Here is a 19,327-nt window from a genome sequence, read left to right as displayed (position 1 = left end):
AACTATTCCCTTTAATTATGAACTTATACTTTATCGTTTTGCATGCATTTTGGATATTTTCAGTATTGCGATATGACAAAAGCCAAATCCACGGGTATTGAGACCATGAGTATAAGAATCATACATTTTGCTTATGTTTTGTTTGTTTTCATTCATAGCAACGCGTGGCGGGGTACAGCTAGTACATATATATATATATATATATATATATATATATATATATATATATATATATACATGTGTATGTGATAGTTTATGTATATGCTATTTGTTTAATTTCTATAGTTTTTGTTTTAAACTTATTTTGTATCTCTATCCTAGAGTGAATTTTATTCTGTGAACTCAGTTGTTCGCTATTTCTCTCCTACAGTTTAATAGATGCTGGGGTTCTTTAAAATATAGGATAGAAAATTTTTCATTCAAGCATAATCTGCTAGCTCTACCTACGTATTGAGTACTGTTGAAGTAAATACTTAAAGTTTACGCATAAATTTATACTTTCGTATATTAATTTTATGTGAGTAAATGAAGTAGTTATATATGTGTGTGTGCGTTCCAGGGCGAATTCCGTGAATAAAATAGTTTTGCACTACTTTTATGTCGCATACTTAGATTAATATCAAGATATAATTATGATAAACCTTATGTCTAGAAACCTTATTCCAATTTTGATAAAAATCTGTTGCGTGATTTTGATTTTAGAAAATGTTCAACATTTAATGTTTAAACTTAAGCGAATTCGGGGAATTTTTTCTTTTGGACGATTAAGGATAAAATTTAATGCAATTCTGAAATATTTTACTATGAAAATGAGAGGTGTTTCCCATATAATGTGCCATAAAAATACTTTAAAAGATTACAAAGAAATTGGAATTTATTTATTAATTTATGTCGAATATCCATTGTTAATATTTCATAAATATCGAGGTTATATGAATTTTAATGAACTTTAATTAATTTTAATTAGTTTTAATGAATTTTAATGAATATCTTCTACGCTCTTTTTGCCCGCTTTGTATAACACTTAATTAGATTAAATTATGCTTTCTACAGTGGAACGATAAATTTGTCGCCCTAAATAAAACAACACTACAGTTTTATTTAAAAAATCTTTTATTGATATAAATCAATTCAGGATTATGTATACAGCCGCCTTCAACCTCAATCATCGCCTTGATACGGGTCCGGAACTGGGAGCTCGGTGGATGGCGGCGATTACGCTGGCTTTGGTGTTGTGGGAAGTCATGTTGGTGATTTTCTCAATGCATGACCAAACAAAGTAGTTTAACAGGTTCATATCGTGGGAGGAGAGAGGCCAGTGTAAGAAAGGTACAAAGCCGTAGCACTCCTAAAGCCAAGCTTGGATCTCTTTAAACTTGTGGGCCGACGCCGAGTCCTGCTGCCACACCCAGGTTCTACCAGCCGCCACCTGGTTGCACCAAGGGATCACCATACTTTTTAGCACATCCAGGTACACTTTGATGTTGACTTTCAAGCCGACTTCGAAGATGTGAAGTGGCATGATGTGGCCCTCCGTTGAAATCACACCAAAAACCATAACCGTAGCCGCAAACTTTATTGAGCTGTGCACTCAAGCGTTGAACCGTCCGAATTTGCATTTTGAGAGTGCTCGCAATGGTAATGTTGTCATAACTTGGATCGGTAGAGAGCATGAGTTGTACACCGGCGCATCTCCGATCTCGGTTGGTGAAAATTGCATTACTTTCGAACATGATAGCAGGCTTCTATCGCTCTTGATATTTGTACACAACTGACCAACTAGTAGATGGTCTGCAACAAAAAAAAAAAAAGAAAAAAAAAAGAAAACTGATTTTCATCAAACGAAAATGAAATCCTGTCGTCTTTCCTAGGGCGATAATTTTATCGTTTCATCCTGTATTCTAAAATTCTTAAGGATCGGTTAATTAGTTTAGATGGCAATCCTGTACATTAAAATATATAAATACGTACACCGACGTAAGTTTATAGAAATATTTAAGTTTTCAGCCATTTCGCCTTTGGCGATGATTTTTCTCTATTGATGGACCCACAAAAAAGATGAAGATGGTCTGGTCACCATTTTTTTTTTCTGACATTGATGAAATTATAACAAAGAGAAGTACCAAAATAACAAAGAAGACAAAGGGATGAAATATTGTTTCCTGCATTTTGGAGAAGAAAGATTTATCTTGCGGAAGAAGGCAGATAAAGATTTTCAGAATTCCGTATTAGTTTCTCTCTCATTAATCATCAGCAACAAAGCGAAAATGGGGAAAGAAAATATGTACGCACATTTCTATTTACATACTTTCATTAAAAACAAACATTTGAGCATTTCTCTTAATTTATACATTTAAATCATGTAACTAACTTATAAAGTTATATTGTCGGATTCTCACAGCCAGATCTATTCAAGCTGACAAATAAAACTTTGTTTCTGATTAGCCAACTTTTATTTATATAATTGCCCCATGTTGTCGATAATGAAATAGTGTATTTAGCTAGCATATAAAGTTATCTTGTCTGATTTTTAAGCCAGGCCCACATCACATTCAAGGCGGGAGCTGCTAGAAACAGCCTATCCTGCTTTGACAGAGTACAAAATAGACTTCGTGGCTTGGTGGGAGATGCCCTTTTCTCTACCCTGCGACCTCTTTCCCACAGAAGAGACGTAGCGAGCCTGTCGTTGTTCTATCGTTATTTCCATGGCAAGTGCTCGTCTGAGCTCCATTCTCTGGTCCCCCCTCGCCAATCTTTTTCAAAAAACACCGACTAGCTGAAACCACCGTCAATAATTTTCCCCACTCCTTATCTGTGCCTAAATCAAAACGTAGATTCCATGAACAAAGCTTCTTTCTTAGAACTGCACGCCTGTGGAACGCTGTTCCGCTTGCCTGTTTCCCTCCCGACTTTAACCTGGATGTCTTCAAGTCCAACACAAACAAATTCCTGATGAACCGCCCCCCTAAGTAATGACACCTTACCAATTCTCCAATACACTATCCCTTTGATTACTGTACACACAATAACCCTTATCCCCGAGTGGCCATTGGGCCTTGATAAGTGGTGAACCCCATGTAAAAAAAAAGTTGATAAATATTATTTTCATTTGTTAGTTGTAGCATGTTATTGTCAATATAAAATATACGTATTTAGCTAGCATATAAAGTTATTTTGTTGGATTTTTAAAGTTAGTCCTAAATAGCAATCAATCTGGCTTAATAAACTTTGCTACTGGTAATTTTCATTTGTACTATGTTATTGCCAATATAACAATGTACTTAGCTAGCATATAAAGTTATCTCGTAGGATTTTCAAAGTCAGTGCAAAATTACATTTAATCTGACAAATCAGACTTTGCTATAAACTAGATAATTATCATTTGTTATGGTTGAACCATGTTATTGAAAATATGACAGCATAGTACCTTACAGTTTATTTTTTTAATTGCCTAATCCGGCTCATATGATTGCTAATATCAAATATTTTAAAATAATTACCTATCAATAAAAGTGGGGAGATGGCACATTTTAAATTGAAGAATATAATAGTTGTATATCTTAATTTTTTTTAATAGATAAATTAAAACAATTTCAGTGCATCTCGCGCAACACCGGATAGGTACAGCTGTTTTTTTTTAAATTTTTTTAATGCTTTTAGTGGATCATTGTTTATCAAAGTCCGGGGCGGGGGACACTCAAGGAAAAGAGTCAAGAAATCATTAGAAGGACGATAATCGCCACCGTGAGAGGATCTGAAAGAATCAATGTGATGGGCAGAAGAGGAGTTGATTGTCAAAGAGGAGAGCTCATCAATTTTCAAGAAGACGACCAGTCGATTGTCTTGTGGAATCTTATTTTACAGATGGGATATTTTTGGAAACGAGCAGGTTTGTTTGGTTTTTGTTAAATAATGTCTCACCACATGTCTGTGTAGACAAGTTTAGTATTAATTTAATGAACTTCACCTTTATCTTTTCTTTTTACTTATTACTGAGCTTTTTTACAATGGAAATCACCACTTATCAAGCCCCAAAAGCCACTTGAGGATAAAGGTTAATGAGTGTCGTGTGGTCAGCAAGACAACATCGTGATGATCGTTAATAGTGGAAATCAGTGGAATTTGATTATTTAAAAGGGGGCGGCTCGATAAGAACTTGTTTACATTGGACTTGAAAACGGCCATATTATATTCACTTGGAAAGCAGTCTTACGGTATTGTGTTTCGCAGACGTTCTAGGAAAGAAATTTTTCCATGTAATTTTTTTGTTTAGTTTTAGGTACAGCTAGAGAGCAGGGAAAATTATTGACAGTAGTTGTAACTTGACGAGTGTTTGTGGTGAATGTTTTACAGGGAGAGACCAAAGATTGAGGCTCAGTCGAGCACCTACCATGAAAATAACAGGGCAAACTCACAACGTTTCTTCTGTTACATAGAAATAGTAGGGGGGAGAAAAGGGCATTGCCCATTAGATTTTGAAACCGATTTTGTACTCTGTCAAGGCAAGAGAGAGTGCTCTGAACAGCTACTTCCCAGATGGGGCAACGGTACTCTGTAACGTAGTACACACGTTTACACACGGCACGTTGCAGCCGAGTACGTTGCAAGGAACATAGAGCAAGTTATAACTCGACTCCTTTTCTTTTTTGTAACAACGACATTTATTTCCGGGCATTTTTCCAAATAAACGGTGATCGTTCTCCTCTCTTACTTCTATTCTCTCGAACCTCGTTATAAACGTGCTCTTGAACGTGCTCTTCTATCTGTGCACATGTTCTTTTTATAGTCTTTTCCTTTTTCTCTACCGTTGTAGCAAAGCAATGTCTTACGATACAAGGTAGAAGAAAAAAAGAGGAAAATACGTTCGGATGAAAAATGTTGAAATCCATGAATGTGCAGATTTGGGGTTGAAAAAAAAAAAGACAGAGGGTTATATGTTAAACTGTTGGGGGGAAAAAAAGGTTAAGTTAAATTGTTGGAAAAGAGAAAAAGAATTGTCCCCTGTCTTTTCGATAAAAAGAAATAACGTGTTGAATATTATGTGTTTATTTTAACTAGAAAAATAAGATAAAGGATAACTCGTAGCAAGGTAGAAAAAAGGAAGAGATGGAAGACAGCAGACTGACAGTCTTCCAATGTCATTGACATTTCTCAACTGTCGCCACCACGCACACAAGCCAAACACATACAATTAAACGTCTTTCTCTTTGTCGATGGACAAAAGCTTAATCGTTAATAACCTTATATTAAGTTCATCTCTGTATTGATTTCGAGAATAACGACAAAAGAATTGTCAGGTGTATATATAATTTAGCAAGCATTTGAAAAGTGCAAGCTAGAAATTTATATATGCATTCAATAACGCAATACCGTGTCGTCATTTCACACACGCCTCGGCATTTGCATACGCGCGTCCACGCTCTGTTACAACTCTATCTTAAGACATCGGCTGAAACGTTGTGAATATAACACCCAAGATGAGAATAGTAGTCCGAATAATAGAAAGTGTTGTATTACCAAATGAGTAAATGTGTATTGTCGGGTTTATATATCTTTTTCTATCTATGTGTAGATTATATAATGTATACGGGGTTCTGCAATCGATGCTCGTGTATCGTCTAGTGGTTTAATTTTAAGAACAGTTGCTTTTCATTATATATGTGGTGTCTGTACGTGTCAACCTGTTACGTGTATATCTAATAGTCTTTCTATGTGTATATAGGTGTTTTCATATATTCATGACAATAACGGATAGTCTTTAACAATGACGAATAAACCCTTGTCTGCTGTACACATGCCTTTTTTGTTGTCACTCTCTCTTCTCTGGCAGTAGACATAAAAAATGAAGGCATTCCTCTTCAGAATGGAACACCCAAAACGCTGAGTTATCGTTTCCAAATCTTTATTTCCAAAATATTCCACGTCTTTGAGTCTGCAGCTCTTAACCTTCTCCCTACATTTTCCTTAGTTAGTCCGTAGATGCTTCCATTAGACCAGAGGCAACCCCTGTCCGCACTAACCCAATGGTTAACTAACTCACAACTCGTTTCCTGGACGTCCCGTTTCAGGCTGAAGTCCTAATTCTGATTTTTCCTGGCTTATGTGCCTCTGACGTCAACCAGAAAGGACAAGCTTGTTTGTCACGTACGCCACATCGTTGTTTTTCCCCTTATTCAAATTCTAAACTTTGTTTATGCTTTTCCTCTATTCACAACACTTTTCCTTGAGCCAAAATTCGCCACTTAAATATTTTAACAAAAAATATTTTAACAAAAATATTTTTACTAACATATATTTCTTTTTAAAACATTTTTCTGTATATATTTTTAACCTAAATAATTTAACAATTAATTATAATCGTTCTGACCCTTGCCACTGCCCGCCACCACATAACACAGATACTACGCTGTAACACAGATACTACGTTGTGATCATGGCCAAGGGGGCACCACATAACGAAAGTAAAACGAAATATTACAAGAACTGCATTTCAGATTCTTCTTAGCTTGCACAATTTCTTTGAACACGTGATATCGATGCTAGTGAAGCCCTTTAGTCATACGCCTTTGATAACCGCGGTCGTTTCATTAATGTCTCTTTTTATGAGACTGTTGAGATGTTTGCTAATGATCTTTATCGCAGTTTTATTTGTGGCACGCACACACCACAGACTGTTCTTATTGAATTAATGGGGATTGTTACTAAATCGCTTGAGTTCAGCTTCGGTAATGTGCTGCACTGGCAGCCTGATGGGGTTCCTACGAAAAATCCTTTTCAGTCCCTCGTTGCTGAATATTGGTTTCAGTGAACGCATCTTTGAATAGATCAGAAAACTATTAGTTTTACGCGATGTTGATGCCACTTTCAGAACAGAATCGTTCTCAGATAATTTTCCCAAAATCCAAATTTTTACATTTCGCTATTTTTTTTTTTTTTTTTTTTTTTTAGAATCAATAAATTATCATCATCTTGTATGGATCCGAAGAATCATTGACTGCCACTTTACAGGTTCTGGATATGACCTTAAACTATAACTGATGATGAGGCCCCAGCTTAGGGGATTTGGGGATTGTGGAGCCACCCTTTAATTGCCATTGCTCCCAGGTACACTTTGACTTGGAGTGGTAGTATCTGTGAGGGTCTCAACCATAGGTGCCCGAATATTAAGGACAGGCCATTTCGTTTCAAAGCAGTCACATACGGCTCAAAACTGGTTATAATCGACAGTGACCGACAGTGACCAAACGAATGTAACTGCCTAAAATCGTCAATGACCACCACTGTTCTATATTGAAGACAGACAATTCCATTTAAAAAAAAATCCGATGGCGGTCGATAATGGTCATTGCCGACAGTGAACGCCGCAAACAGACACTGACAGTTGGAAAAGCTGTCGGTGTCCACCAATAAACGTGAGCAAATGCAAGCAACCGTCTCTAAACAACACTAACCATTACTGATCATTATTGCCCGCCACAGGTAGCCAGTGGATGGCAGTGCCCAACAATGCCTGTAAGTTGAAAACAGACGTTTTCGGTTCGCAGCAGTAGGTGTGTCAGAATTTTGGGGAAATTTTTGACACCCCTTACAAAAAAACTGCGAATAAAATATTTCAAAAAAAAACAAACTCGTAATTTCTCTTTTTAAAGTGGGTTGTTTATTTTCTTTATGGAATATACTTCCAAAATAAACTATTAAAGTTGTTTAAAACATAATAGAAATATTATTTTTTATTTTTTTAAAAACGGTGTTTACAAAGTGCCTGCGCGCCTTCATGCAGCCATCTTGTTTACATAATGAAATCGATTGAATTTTACAAGTTAATTTTTTTTCAATTTTTTCACTTTAAAAATCTATCAAAATTTTTGATTGGTTCAATTTTTACGATATTTTCAGGTTCAATGTGAAATTTTATGCTCTTTCTAATAAACCGAATATAATATTCTAGACAAGTTTTTTTTTTTTATTCTCCCCGCCATTTTGAAATGTCTATTAAAATGAAAATAATTGATTTTCTCACTTCAAATTTATATATCACAAATTGAAGATAAAAGATCAATAAATAAAATAAGCTAATTTAAAACAAAAAATACAGTTATTTGCAAATTTACCCGTAAAGTTCAGTTTAAACCCCTTCTTTTTTAACCATGTTGATTTTTTTTTTCTTTTAGTGAAACCTTATAATCTTCTTATATTGCACAGAAAGTTTCGTTTTATTAGGAAAATTATTTCTATTTCAATCAATGTTTTTTTGGGTTTTTTTTTTTTTTTAGATATTAAAAAAATTCACTCCATAAAGAAGAAATAAAATATATTAAATCAAAAACTCATGCATTTCTTTGAGAAGAGAAAAAAAAATTCTTCGACTGTTTTTTTTTTTTTTTTTTTAATTTTTTTTAAGGCAAAACTTATAAGTAAAATATGACTGTTTTAACTATGGAGACACAAATTTCTTCACGCACAAGACTAGACGGCTAACTCGAACGTGTGGTTTTTACGTCCTTCTGTTCATCCGTAGTTCAAAACAAAAAGAAACACCAGTTCGGCGTTTGGTTAACACTGTAATAATGTTTACGTAATGGCGGGATTTTCAAATAGTTGTTTAAAAAAATTCTTTTATTAAAAAAATACATGGAATTTAAAATATAGATAAATTCTTAACAATGAAGAATGGAAGTACCTATTGAATAGTATTTTTTATAGGTAAGTGATTTTTGGCATTATATATATATATATATATATATATATATATATATATATATATATATATATATATTTTATCGAAGCAAGTTAAAATACGTTGATTTTTAAAATCATTTTAAAGAAACCCGATTTTAAAAAGCAAATATTGCATAATTTGCTATTAAACCTGTTATTTTTAAAAATTTGGTCTTTGCTCCTTTAATTGAAAAAAAAAATTAGGGGTTGAATTACATTTTTTAAGTAGTTATAAGCTTGGAAGGATAGGAGGTGGAATCATTCAATTTTTTATCACGCATTTTTAATCTCAGTTTCTGACACTGTTATTGCAACAGTCAAATAGATTCGAACTGATTGTGACCGCCACTGATTGCCAATTGCGAAGTCAGACAGTGCCTACTAGTACACGACAGTACACGCCAATAATCTCCCAAACCCAACAGTGCTGACAATGACATTTAGTGGCTTCTGCTAACTGCCACTGCTAGACAATGTCCGACTGTGGAAGCAAGATGATTTCATTTGGGACACACTATTTTCCAGCACTGACAACCGTAATTTAATTTGTTTACAGAGTTGGGGGGGGGGCTTCATCGAAGCTGTCCTAATTTCCAACGGGCAACGCCGGTACATGGGTACTGCTAGTATATGAATAAATACACACGTGTAATAAAATACCCATTGGTCTTTATTATATAGTGGAGGAGGTAAAATAAGCTTCACTTTTTTATTTTTATTTCTTGCATTTTCTTTTCATACTGGCATATTCAAAGTGACATTTATGGATAAAAATGTCTCGATTTTTTCTCTTGTTTTCCCCTTGTTTATTTATTTACTACTGGGAATAACCGAGCAGTCATATTGTTTTGTGCTTCCAATGCGTATCTATGCAACGAAGCTTACAAGTTTCTCGACGTCAAAACTCTCTAATCCCTCTGCAAATCTGATTTGAAGATGAAAGAATTTTTCAATCTGAAACCTTTGACAGAGCACAAAACGGAAAAATCAGTTATTGGCGATAAAGATTATCTATCGAATGTTCTTTTACCGAAAACGGAACTGTGTCCATTATCTGCATATAGTTCTGCGATGAAGAGTCTTTTTGTTTTTTGTTTTTTTGAATAACTATTTCAATATTTCAGTTGTTTTTATTTTTTTGCTAGTCAAGTTCATGGTGATATACCGACTGTTAATGGCGGGCAGAGGTCTGGTGATTTCCTAGTTAAGACCGGAACCAACTTCATGATTATATGCTCCAAAGACTTAGGTATAAGTCTTAGCACTGAGAAATATTATGAGAAAGGGGATAGTTTGAATATTATTAGATACTCATCTCACAATTTGGATGCTTGGGGGTCATCGCCCCATAGCCCCTCCTTCTTTGCACACCATTGGCCACTGCACTTTTCAGCCTTCCTCAGGACTAAGTAATCTGTTGAAGTCTGATTTTTCGGCCAAAAGCTTTTATCCATTCATTTCATGGAGTTTGAACGTCAATTTCTAAGAGCCGTCCAACAACATGTAAAACGTACATTAAACCAAGTATTATTATTATTATTATTTTAATAGTTGTAATTGTAGTAGTAGTAGTAGTAGTAGTAGTAGACGACTTCTCATTCCGTTTACCATGCCATTAGACATTTCATATCAGTTGAATTGAATTACTTTCTGGCCCTGGTGCTATTTTTATTCTTTTTTCCACAAAAGACATAGACTGAACTCATGCTCTCTGTTCACACACACAAACAGACACGCACGCATAAGGAGGAGGAGGTAATGCGTTGGAGGATGTTTCAGTCAAATGTTTGTGACTGAAAATTAGAAGAAAATATCCCATAATTCAACTTTATCGGAAACTTGGTATTACTGAGATTCCGTTTCCCTTACGCACGCGGTGTCTTAGGTTTTTTGACCATACATAACGTGCTGGTCTCTTGCAGTAACTCCGTAATGCGTTTGGATATCCTGGGCATCAGAGAGTCTGGTTAATCAAGAAAGACGTGGCTCAGTGTGTACAGAGTAATATAACTGAATGCCGTCTGGTCAATGTTGACCCATTGGAGTTGATAACATAGAGAGTAGACGTGGGATGTTGCCTGGTGTTGCCAACCCTTGTAGTGTGGAACCCTCACAAAAGAAGAAAGAGAAATAATAAGAAGGGGAAGGAAAGAAGGTGGGAGATTAAAAAGAAGGAAAGAAAGAAGGTGTGATATGAAAAGCAAAAAAAGGGTGGAACATATAAAGAAGTAGAAGAAAAAGGGAGATAAAAAAGAAAGAAGGTGGAGAATATTAAGAAATGAAGAAATGTGGAGTATATAAAAGAAAGAAAGATGGAGAATAAAAAGAGAAAAGTAGGTGGAGAATAAAAAGAAAGGAAGAAGGTGGAGAAAAAGAAAGGAAGAAGGTGGGGGAAAGAAAGAGGGAGCAAAAAAGAGGGGGAGAAAAAGAAAGTTGGAGAATAGAAAGAAAGAAAGTTGGAGAATAGAAAGAAAGAAAGTTGGAGAATAGAAAGAAAGAAAGTTGGAGAATAGAAAGAAAGAAAGTTGGAGAATAGAAAGAAAGAAAGTTGGAGAATAAAAAGAAAGAAAGTTGGAGAATAAAAAGAAAGAAAGTTGGAGAATAACAGAAAAAGAAGGTAAAGAATAAAAAAGAAAGGAAAAAGTCGGAGAATAAAAAATAAAATGAAGGTAAAGGATAAAAAAGAAAGAAAGAAGGAAGGAAACGAAAAAGAAGAATGAGAACGTAAAGAAAAAGTTTTCATTCACTGAACTATTCGTCCATCTCTGGTTTTCTTCAGAATTTCATAGATTTAAGCTCGTCTTACTGTGGACGTTATTTACTGATTAAGCCATTATAGCAGCTAGACTAAACAGAGAACCACTATCTGACTATCGGCTAAACTATATCTCCTTGCCTCATCTGCGAGGGGACGCGTCATGAACTCTCCTTGTCATCTCCCTGTCAAATTTCTCTCAAACCTGTCACCGGATTGTTTCCAACGATATCTCTTGATCTTTTCGCGCTGATACTTACATTCAACCTAAGTTTGAAAGATGAAATTAACTTTCAGTCCAGACAAAATGGAATCGCTTGCATATGGAATGAACTGATGAATGTGTAAATAAACTAGTTTAATTATACGTACACATTTTTAAAACACCGGTATTTCGGTCTTTAAATGAGAACTTATTCATGCCCCTGTTTCTGCGAACAAATATCTACCAAAATTAATATCTACGTATCATCCTCTAATCCTTTCCTCGCACCCTTCCCTCCTTTCATATTTGACCTCTCTCTCTCTCTCTCTCTCTCTCTCTCTCTCTCTCTCTCTCTCTCTCTCTCCTTAAACCTTTTTTAGAACGTTACACCGCGCCTTACGCCCTCTAGATATTCTACAACGTTTTTTTTTTTTTTGTAAATAGGCATTTTAATAAAAGCCGTTTCTGACATGAATAAGGTCTGATTTAAAGACCGAAATATCGGTGCCCTAAACATGCATTTGTGTCCTTATTTTAATTAGCTTGTTTCTATGATTGTCTATTCATTCCGTATATTAACCATACTGTTTAATTTAAATATGAATCTCAGTGGTCCTATATTAATCATGGACTTTAACAATGCATTTCTATATTTATCTAGCGGTTCTAAAATGGCCAAATGGATACTAACATGATCTACGGAATCGACTAATCTGAGTTCAAATCCAATCATATGCATTGCGTTCACTTATTGCCTGGGGATGGTATGATGAACGAACATGTATTACACTGCTCCCCTAAAGCAGGAGATAATACAAGGGACAATCGTCTTATGACAATAGAATAGACTATATTATCTCCTACCCAAAAGAAGGGGGTAAAGTTTGAGAGAGTTATCTTATGACACCAGAACAGATACTGCACTATCTCACCCCTAGGTCTGCTAGGAAGAGATAATGCTTGGAAGAATGGTCCTATGACAAAAGAACATATACGACACTACCATCCTAGTCTGAAATAGCATAGTAAACAGAATTAGGCATTAAAATATGGTACAATAGTACAATTAATAGGAGTAATATGGTACAATAGTACAATTAATAGCAGTAATAATATGGTACAATAGTACAATTAATAGAAGTAATAATATGGTACAATAGTACAATTAATAGAAGTAATAATATGGTACAATAGTACAATTAATAGAAGTAATAATATGGTACAATAGTACAATTAATAGCAGTAATAATATGGTACAATAGTACAATTTATAGAAGTAATAATATGGTACAATAGTACAATTAATAGCAGTAATAATATGGTACAATAGTACAATTAATAGAAGTAATAATATGGTACAATAGTACAATTAATAGCAGTAATAATATGGTACAATAGTACAATTAATAGCAGTAATAATATGGTACAATAGTACAATTAATAGAAGTAATAATATGGTACAATAGTACAATTAATAGAAGTAATAATATGGTACAATAGTACAATTAATAGAAGTAATATGGTACAATAGTACAATTAATAGAAGTAATAATATGGTACAATAGTACAATTAATAGAAGTAATAATATGGTACAATAGTACAATTAATAGAAGTAATAATATGGTACAATAGTACAATTAATAGAAGTAATAATATGGTACAATAGTACAATTAATAGCAGTAATAATATGGTACAATAGTACAATTAATAGAAGTAATAATATGGTACAATAGTACAATTAATAGCAGTAATAATATGGTACAATAGTACAATTAATAGCAGTAATAATATGGTACAATAGTACAATTAATAGCAGTAATAATATGGTACAATAGTACAATTAATAGCAGTAATAATATGGTACAATAGTACAATTAATAGAAGTAATAATATGGTACAATAGTACAATTAATAGAAGTAATAATATGGTACAATAGTACAATTAATAGAAGTAATAATATGGTACAATAGTACAATTAATAGAAGTAATAATATGGTACAATAGTACAATTAATAGAAGTAATATGGTACAATAGTACAATTAATAGAAGTAATATGGTACAATAGTACAATTAATAGCAGTAATAATATGGTACAATAGTACAATTAATAGAAGTAATAATATGGTACAATAGTACAATTAATAGCAGTAATAATATGGTACAATAGTACAATTAATAGCAGTAATAATATGGTACAATAGTACAATTAATAGCAGTAATAATATGGTACAATAGTACAATTAATAGAAGTAATAATATGGTACAATAGTACAATTAATAGCAGTAATAATATGGTACAATAGTACAATTAATAGAAGTAATAATATGGTACAATAGTACAATTAATAGCAGTAATAATATGGTACAATAGTACAATTAATAGAAGTAATAATATGGTACAATAGTACAATTAATAGAAGTAATAATATGGTACAATAGTACAATTAATAGCAGTAATAATATGGTACAATAGTACAATTAATAGAAGTAATAATATGGTACAATAGTACAATTAATAGCAGTAATAATATGGTACAATAGTACAATTAATAGAAGTAATAATATGGTACAATAGTACAATTAATAGCAGTAATAATATGGTACAATAGTACAATTAATAGAAGTAATAATATGGTACAATAGTACAATTAATAGAAGTAATAATATGGTACAATAGTACAATTAATAGAAGTAATAATATGGTACAATAGTACAATTTATAGAAGTAATAATATGGTACAATAGTACAATTAATAGAAGTAATAATATGGTACAATAGTACAATTAATAGAAGTAATAATATGGTACAATAGTACAATTAATAGAAGTAATATGGTACAATAGTACAATTAATAGCAGTAATAATATGGTACAATAGTACAATTAATAGCAGTAATAATATGGTACAATAGTACAATTAATAGAAGTAATAATATGGTACAATAGAACAATTAATAGAAGTAATAATATGGTACAATAGTACAATTAATAGAAGTAATAATATGGTACAATAGTACAATTAATAGCAGTAATAATATGGTACAATAGTACAATTAATAGAAGTAATAATATGGTACAATAGTACAATTAATAGCAGTAATAATATGGTACAATAGTACAATTAATAGAAGTAATAATATGGTACAATAGTACAATTAATAGAAGTAATAATATGGTACAATAGTACAATTAATAGAAGTAATAATATGGTACAATAGTACAATTAATAGCAGTAATAATATGGTACAATAGTACAATTAATAGAAGTAATAATATGGTACAATAGTACAATTAATAGCAGTAATAATATGGTACAATAGTACAATTAATAGAAGTAATAATATGGTACAATAGTACAATTAATAGCAGTAATAATATGGTACAATAGTACAATTAATAGAAGTAATAATATGGTACAATAGTACAATTAATAGCAGTAATAATATGGTACAATAGTACAATTAATAGAAGTAATAATATGGTACAATAGTACAATTAATAGAAGTAATAATATGGTACAATAGTACAATTAATAGCAGTAATAATATGGTACAATAGTACAATTAATAGAAGTAATAATATGGTACAATAGTACAATTAATAGCAGTAATAATATGGTACAATAGTACAATTAATAGAAGTAATAATATGGTACAATAGTACAATTAATAGCAGTAATAATATGGTACAATAGTACAATTAATAGAAGTAATAATATGGTACAATAGTACAATTAATAGAAGTAATAATATGGTACAATAGTACAATTAATAGAAGTAATAATATGGTACAATAGTACAATAGCAGTAATAATATGGTACAATAGTACAATTAATAGCAGTAATAATATGGTACAATAGTACAATTAATAGCAGTAATAATATGGTACAATAGTACAATTAATAGAAGTAATAATATGGTACAATAGTACAATTAATAGAAGTAATAATATGGTACAATAGTACAATTAATAGAAGTAATATGGTACAATAGTACAATTAATAGCAGTAATAATATGGTACAATAGTACAATTAATAGCAGTAATAATATGGTACAATAGTACAATTAATAGAAGTAATAATATGGTACAATAGTACAATTAATAGAAGTAATATGGTACAATAGTACAATTAATAGCAGTAATAATATGGTACAATAGTACAATTAATAGAAGTAATAATATGGTACAATAGTACAATTAATAGAAGTAATAATATGGTACAATAGTACAATTAATAGAAGTAATAATATGGTACAATAGTACAATTAATAGCAGTAATAATATGGTACAATAGTACAATTAATAGCAGTAATAATATGGTACAATAGTACAATTAATAGAAGTAATAATATGGTACAATATTACAATTAATAGAAGTAATATGGTACAATAGTACAATTAATAGCAGTAATAATATGGTACAATAGTACAATTAATAGAAGTAATAATATGGTACAATAGTATAATTAATAGAAGTAATAATATGGTACAATAGTACAATTAATAGAAGTAATATGGTACAATAGTACAATTAATAGAAGTAATAATATGGTACAATAGTACAATTAATAGAAGTAATAATATGGTACAATAGTACAATTAATAGAAGTAATAATATGGTACAATAGTACAATTAATAGAAGTAATAATATGGTACAATAGTACAATTAATAGAAGTAATATGGTACAATAGTACAATTAATAGCAGTAATAATATGGTACAATAGTACAATTAATAGAAGTAATAATATGGTACAATAGTACAATTAATAGAAGTAATATGGTACAATAGTACAATTAATAGCAGTAATAATATGGTACAATAGTACAATTAATAGAAGTAATATGGTACAATAGTACAATTAATAGCAGTAATAATATGGTACAATAGTACAATTAATAGAAGTAATATGGTACAATAGTACAATTAATAGAAGTAATATGGTACAATAGTACAATTAATAGAAGTAATATGGTACAATAGTACAATTAATAGAAGTAATATGGTACAATAGTACAATTAATAGAAGTAATAATATGGTACAATAGTACAATTAATAGAAGTAATATGGTACAATAGTACAATTAATAGCAGTAATAATATGGTACAATAGTACAATTAATAGCAGTAATAATATGGTACAATAGTACAATTAATAGAAGTAATAATATGGTACAATAGTACAATAAATAGAAGTAATATGGTACAATAGTACAATTAATAGCAGTAATAATATGGTACAATAGTACAATTAATAGAAGTAATAATATGGTACAATAGTACAATTAATAGAAGTAATATGGTACAATAGTACAATTAATAGAAGTAATATGGTACAATAGTACAATTAATAGAAGTAATATGGTACAATAGTACAATTAATAGCAGTAATAATATGGTACAATAGTACAATTAATAGAAGTAATATGGTACAATAGTACAATTAATAGCAGTAATAATATGGTACAATAGTACAATTAATAGAAGTAATATGGTACAATAGTACAATTAATAGAAGTAATATGGTACAATAGTACAATTAATAGCAGTAATAATATGGTACAATAGTACAATTAATAGATGTAATAATATGGTACAATAGTACAATTAATAGAAGTAATAATATGGTACAATAGTACAATTAATAGCAGTAATATGGTACAATAGTACAATTAATAGAAGTAATATGGTACAATAGTACAATTAATAGCAGTAATAATATGGTACAATAGTACAATTAATAGAAGTAATAATATGGTACAATAGTACAATTAATAGAAGTAATATGGTACAATAGTACAATTAATAGCAGTAATAATATGGTACAATAGTACAATTAATAGAAGTAATAATATGGTACAATAGTACAATAAATAGAAGTAATATGGTACAATAGTACAATTAATAGCAGTAATAATATGGTACAATAGTACAATTAATAGCAGTAATATGGTACAATTAATAGAAGTAATAATATGGTACAATAGTACAATTAATAGAAGTAATATGGTACAATAGTACAATTAATAGAAGTAATATGGTACAATAGTACAATTAATAGCAGTAATAATATGGTACAATAGTACAATTAATAGAAGTAATAATATGGTACAATAGTACAATTAATAGAAGTAATAATATGGTACAATAGTACAATTAATAGCAGTAATATGGTACAATAGTACAATTAATAGCAGTAATAATATGGTACAATAGTACAATTAATAGCAGTAATAATATGGTACAATAGTACAATTAATAGAAGTAATAATATGGTACAATAGTACAATTAATAGAAGTAATATGGTACAATAGTACAATTAATAGAAGTAATATGGTACAATAGTACAATTAATAGAAGTAATAATATGGTACAATAGTACAATTAATAGAAGTAATAATATGGTACAATAGTACAATTAATAGAAGTAATAATATGGTACAATAGTACAATTAATAGAAGTAATATGGTACAATAGTACAATTAATGGAAGTAATATGGTACAATAGTACAATTAATAGCAGTAATAATATGGTACAATAGTACAATTAATAGAAGTAATAATATGGTACAATAGTACAATTAATAGAAGTAATAATATGGTACAATAGTACAATTAATAGCAGTAATAATATGGTACAATAGTACAATTAATAGCAGTAATAATATGGTACAATAGTACAATTAATAGCAGTAATAATATGGTACAATAGTACAATTAATAGAAGTAATAATATGGTACAATAGTACAATTAATAGCAGTAATAATATGGTACAATAGTACAATTAATAGCAGTAATAATATGGTACAATAGTACAATTAATAGCAGTAATAATATGGTACAATAGTACAATTAATAGCAGTAATAATATGGTACAATAGTACAATTAATAGAAGTAATATGGTACAATAGTACAATTAATAGAAGTAATATGGTACAATAGTACAATTAATAGCAGTAATAATATGGTACAATAGTACAATTAATAGAAGTAATATGGTACAATAGTACAATTAATAGAAATAATATGGTACAATAGTACAATTAATAGCAGTAATAATATGGTACAATAGTACAATTAATAGAAGTTTCGGCTCCAGAATAACAGATTCACAATTTTTACTCAGGCTATTGCCTTCAATAAAATATATACAACAAATATTCTTTTCTAACTTGTATCTTATCTTTTTAAGATTATATTTTAAAACTCTCCTTCTCTCTGTTTCGTTTTGTATTTCTCCTCACACCACAACTCATTTTTTGCAACCCTCTCTTTGTATTATTACAGGTCTGAATAGTGAGAAAATCTGAATTTTTTTTCTAAAAAACTTTTTTGGATTAAATTTTTTTAAACTTCTTTCAGAATAGAAAATCTTCAAAATTTGATAAGGAACATATTTCATATAGGTTTCATTAACAAATATTCAGTTCATAACGAGAAAAATAGAGATGAAAATTTCAAAAGGATTGTATAACTGGTTACGGTCAATAGTAGTCCTCGCCAGCGAAAGTCTTTCTTATTGTTATTCTATTATTATTTAAAATATTTTGTTTCCTGCTCTTTCGTGCAAGGACTAATAAGTTGTGGAATGTCATAAAAGTTTACATTAAAAAAAAAAAAGAGGTTTTGCTAATATAA

At 30.8% G+C, this 19,327-nt stretch overlaps 1 protein-coding gene across 3 annotated transcripts in view; it reads left to right on the top strand.

Moving 5' to 3' along the window:
* The window catches only part of LOC145239826 (proto-oncogene tyrosine-protein kinase ROS-like), a 682,889-nt gene that overhangs the window by 396,204 nt on the left and 267,358 nt on the right, over positions 1-19,327 (top strand). The gene's annotated exons all lie outside the window — the stretch shown is intronic.

Source organism: Euprymna scolopes, chromosome 19, assembly GCF_053919585.1.
Source record: "Euprymna scolopes isolate OS-2025 chromosome 19, ASM5391958v1, whole genome shotgun sequence".
Classification (NCBI taxonomy): Eukaryota; Metazoa; Mollusca; class Cephalopoda; order Sepiida; family Sepiolidae; genus Euprymna; species Euprymna scolopes.
Note: the sequence above shows the minus strand (reverse complement) of the source record. Positions and strands in the feature narration are given on the sequence as shown.